This window comes from Marmota monax, unplaced genomic scaffold (genome assembly GCF_021218885.2).
Source record: "Marmota monax isolate L192 unplaced genomic scaffold, Marmota_monax_Labrador192_F-V1.1 WCK01_AAM20220418_F8-fsc00179, whole genome shotgun sequence".
Classification (NCBI taxonomy): domain Eukaryota; kingdom Metazoa; phylum Chordata; class Mammalia; order Rodentia; family Sciuridae; genus Marmota; species Marmota monax.
Genome location: NW_026695200.1, coordinates 4,826,285 through 4,831,513, shown reverse-complemented (window position 1 = coordinate 4,831,513; position 5,229 = coordinate 4,826,285).

The window sequence follows — 5,229 nt, the reverse complement described above, 5'->3', positions numbered from 1 at the left end:
TTTTTGTTATTGTTTTAATCTTTTATTGTGCCTAATTGATAATTTAGACCTTAATTAGGTATGCTTGTGCAGGAAATAGTGTGTATACTATCTGTGGTTTTAGGTATCCACTGGATTCCTTAAACATATTCCCTATGGATAACAAAGTAAATACATAAAAGGTCATCTTGATCACTGCTCAAGTTTTGGCAATTATGAATAAATCTGGCTTAAAAACTAATTGGCATGTTAGGAATTTCTTTTGTTGCTATATAATATTCTATTATGCATATGTGCCAGTTTGTCTTCCCTTTTACCTATTGAAAGATTTCTTCACTGTTTCCAAATTTTGGCAATTAGGAATAAGGCTGCTATAGATACTCATGGAAAGGTTTTCATGTGGGCATAAGTTTTAAACTCATTTGGGTAAACACGAAGGAGTAAAATTGCTTGCCAAATCGCATGGTAAGAATATATTTAGTTTTGTAAAAAACTGACAAAACTGTCTTCCAAAGCGTCTGTGCCATTTTTCATTCTCGCTTAGCAATGAGTGAGAGTCATTCTTACTCCACATTCTTGTCAGCATTTTCTGTTTTCACTGTTCTGGACTTTAGTCATTCTAATATATATAGAGTGATGCCTTATTACTTTAATTTACAATTCCCTGCTGACCTGTGACATTAAGCATCTTTTCATTTGCTAGGAATATAGGACTTCTTCACATGTTTGTTAGCCATTTGCATTTCTCCTCTTGAGAAGTATCTGTTTACATCTTTTACTCATTTCTTTAGTTGGTTATTTGGGTTTTTAGTGTTTTTTCTTTTAGTTCTTTGTATGTTCTGGATATTAATCTCCTGTTGGAGGAGTAGCTGGCAAAAATATTTTCCCTTTCTCATCATGCTCCTAATTGTTACCTTTGATGTGCAAAAGCTTTTAAAATTTGATTCTGTCTCACTTATTGATTCTGTATTTTATTTATTTCACTTTAAGAATCTTAGTAAGAAAGTCAGTTCTTGCATCAACATGTGGGAGTGTTAGATATTGTTCTATGTTATACAAATTTTAATAATGTTAATAACTAATTTAATCTGATTGTGATCACAAAACATGCTCAATATGACTTGGTCTTTTCAAACATTGAGACTCACTTGAATGTCTGGCATAGGTCTATTTTGAAAAGCAATCTGTACTGTTCTTGAACAGAAAGTGTATTCTGATATTGGGAGATATAGTTCTATAAACATATTTAGGACTAGTTGCTTGAGCACATTGTTCACATCATCCATATTCTTACTGAGTTTTTAATCTGGTTGCTCTACAATTATTCAAAGAATTGTGATAAAATCTCCAAATATGGTTGTGGATTTGTCTATTTCTCCTACTTTGCTTGGCTATTTAACTTAACATACCATTAGCTCTCTTATGAGTTGTACATATTGTGTATGTGTGTGTGATGTCTTATTAATGAATTGTCCCATTAGTTTTTATGAAACGCTCCCTTATCTCTGTTAATGCTTCCTGTTTTCAGGTTTATTCTTGTTTTGACACCAACACAGCCATGCTAACTTTCTTAAGCTTGGTTATTATATCTTCTGTTTCTTTACATCTTTCTAACATTCAGCCTGTCCAAAGGGACTAACAATTAGCTGACTTATAATTTTTCAATTTTACAATGGTGAAAAAGCGAAACAATACTTCAATTTTGCATTTTGAATTTACTTTGGTTAGTGATAAGCGATATTCTTTCACAGTGCTGAGCAGTAGCAGTGAGCTGCAGCTACCTGTCAGCCATGTAATCAGGAAAGGAAACAATAGATACTCTACAGTGTTCTGTGTTACCGGCATTTTTACATACGTATATATTTTGTGTGTGTGTGATTTTTTGAATCTCATCATGTCTGTCTAGAAAAGACCATCTGCATATCCAAGAGACAGTAAACACTTTGTTGCTTTGTGTTAGATGATATTGCCCAACTACAGGATAATGTAAGTATTTTGAGCCTGTTAAAGTAGGCTCGGCTAAGCTATTATGTTTGATAGATTAGGTATATTTAAGGCATTTTTAAACTTAATGGTACTTTCTACTTACAGTGGGTTATAAGGATGTAACCCCACCATAAATCAGGAAGCATCTGTGTGTATGTTTGGTGTGTGTGTGTGTGTGTGTTTGTGAAAGGGGTGTGTGTGTGTGTGTGTGTGTGTGTGTGTGTGTCAGAGAAGGAAAGGAGGCAGGGCAGGGCAGGGAGACAGATTGATTTATTATAAGGAATTGACTCATGCAATTATGGAGACTTGTAAGTCCCAAAATCTGCAGAGTAAGTGTCATAAAGATGGAGAGAAAGAATAGCCAATGGTTAGTTCCAGATTGAGAAGATTCAAGAAGCTGGAAAGTTGGTGGTGAAGGCTAAAGGCTATGTAATAAAGTTAAAAAAAATAATGTTTTAGTTTGAATCCAAAGGCAGGAAAAAAAGCTGATATCCCATATAGAAGTTCATCAGGAAGAAATAATTTTCTCTTACTTGAGGAAGAAAGGATGAGTTAGATTTTTTTTTTTTAATTCTGAACTTCAACTGGATTGAGGAGGCCAACCGATATTATTGAGAAAAATCAGCTTTAATCGTTTTACTTATTTAAATGCCAGTTTCATCTAAAACACCCTCACAGATACATTCAGATTAATGTTGAACTGAATATCAGGGCACCTGTGGCCTAGAAAAATTCACTCATAAAATTAATTAATTTATTTTTATGTGGTGCTGGGGATGGAACCCAGGGCTCCCCACATGCGAGGCAAGCACTATACCACTGAGCCACAACCCCAGTCAAAATTCACTCATAAAATTAATCATCAGACTCATACTGTGATTTTAAAACAATTCATTCTCTCAATTTCTGCCTGTTTCAAAGAATTATTTTTTGAGAGAGAGAGAGAGAGGGAGAGAGAGAGAGAGAGAGAGAGAAGAGAGAGAGAGAGAATTTTTTAATATTTATTTTTAAATTTTCAGTGGACACAACATCTTTATTTTATGTGGTGCTGAGGATCGAACCCAGCACCCCGCGCATGCCAGGCAAGCGCGTTACCGCTTGAGCCACATTCCCAGCCCCAAAGAATTCTTATTTGAATAACATTTAATGTAGTTACTGATAGAGTAGAGTATAAGTTAATTATATATTGGTATTTTTCCTATATATACTCTCTATTTTATGTTTTACATTTAGGATTAATCAAATATTTTAGAAATCAGTTTTATCTCGAGTATAGACTTTTGATTTATACTTTTTTTGCAATGGTTCTTTTGCTTTACACATTATAAAATGCATCCTTAATGCATCCTTAATTTAGCACTATCTCAAAAAATACTATCTACTTCATGAATAAGGGCTCTATAACTGTATAATTGCATTTAAGCTTCTCATACCTTTGCCTTCTTATTTTCTCTTATTTTACATCTATACATAACTGTATTTAATTTAAATAGCCAGTTGTTTTAAAAAAATCACAGTGGAATAGAAGAAGGGAATCAATAGGGTCAGAGAGGAGGGGTGGGAAAGAGGAGGAACTGCAAAATAAATTGAACAAATTATGTTATGTGCATTTATGAATATATCACATTGAATTTTGCTTTTATGCATAAGTATAAAGCACCAATTTGATACATAATAAATAGCTGGGCACAGTGGCACATGCCTGTAATCCCAATGGCTCAGCAGGCTGAGACAGGGGACCATATTCAAAGCCTGCCTCAGCAAAAGCGAGGCACTAAGCAACTCAGTAAAATCCTGTCACTAAATAAAACACAAATTGGGGCTGGGGGTGTGGCTCAGTGGTCGAGTTCCCCTGAATTCAGTCCTTGGTACCCCTCCTCAAAAATAATGATAATAAAAAATAAATAGAAGCTAAGTAGAGGAAAAGTTTAGTGAGAGGGAGAAACAGAGAAAAAGAGAAACACTGGAGACAAAAAGGGAAAAAATTATGTTATACACATTTATGAATATGCCAAAATGAACCACACTCTTATGTATAACTATAATATACTAATAAAGCGAAATTTTAAGAATATAAATTTCTTTATATAAGAAATTATTATATATAAAATATACTATATTAAATAGTATGAATTAAGCTATGATAAGCACACATGTACATTACTGATCATTTTGAGTTAACAATTTTTGTTGAGTAACTACTATATACTAAGTAGTCTTCTAGTTTCTAGAAATACATCAGTGAAGCATAAAGCAAAAATCTCTATCCCCTTATAGATCACATTCTAGTGTGAACAGACCATAAACATAGTATAACTATGTTATGATATATGTTATAAGGTGATAAAACAATGGAGAAAAATTAACAGAGAATCATCATAGCTCTTGATACCTGTTGTTCTTGCACAGATTCAACCAACCACAGCTCAAAATTATTCAGGAGAAAAATTGTTCTCTGATGATTTTTTAAATGTCTTGAAAGATATGTGGACTAAATGCAACAGTAAGATTTCTAGATGTGAAAGAAGGTAGCATTTGTTGAAATCAGGGTTGTTATACAAAGAGGATTGATTAAAGGCATTTATGACTGGGAACACATTTCATGTATTGCTCAGGAGAAGCCTAGATAATTGGAGATTTACTGGGCAACAACCAATGCCTGACCACTTGATGAAAAAGATAACCAGTTGTTAATGTTCAGAAGTTGGAGGAAATGACAAGGAGATTCAGTAAGTATGGGTGACCAAATATTTTTTTAATCTTCATTAAGGTAATGAGTAGAAGCAATGCCAATATAGGTCCTAGGACTCTCTTCACCTCTATGCCCTTATTAAATGGGCATGGGGAAGTTGAGGAGAATCTCTAGGTTTTATCTGTTAGCTTGGAAGAAATACCATAAGATTCAGTGGAGTAGTTTCACATAATTGATAAACAAAAACAAAGGCATGGGATTTCTGAACTCACACCTGGGTACTCAGGTTTAATTTTTTAATTTTATTCACAGATGATAATTATACATTTTGTGGGGCACAGTGTATTTTGGTACATTTAAACATTGTATATTGATCAATTAAGAATATTTATGTTATCCATGATCTCCAACATTTATTGTTTCTTTATGATGAAAATATTCATGAATCCTCTCTTCTACCTATTTTATTTTATTTTTAAATTGTTTTTCTTTTTAGTTACACATGTATTCATATATGTATATAGGATAGTTCTGTCAGAATCATTATACGGTCTTTCCTTCTTCTGTCCCCC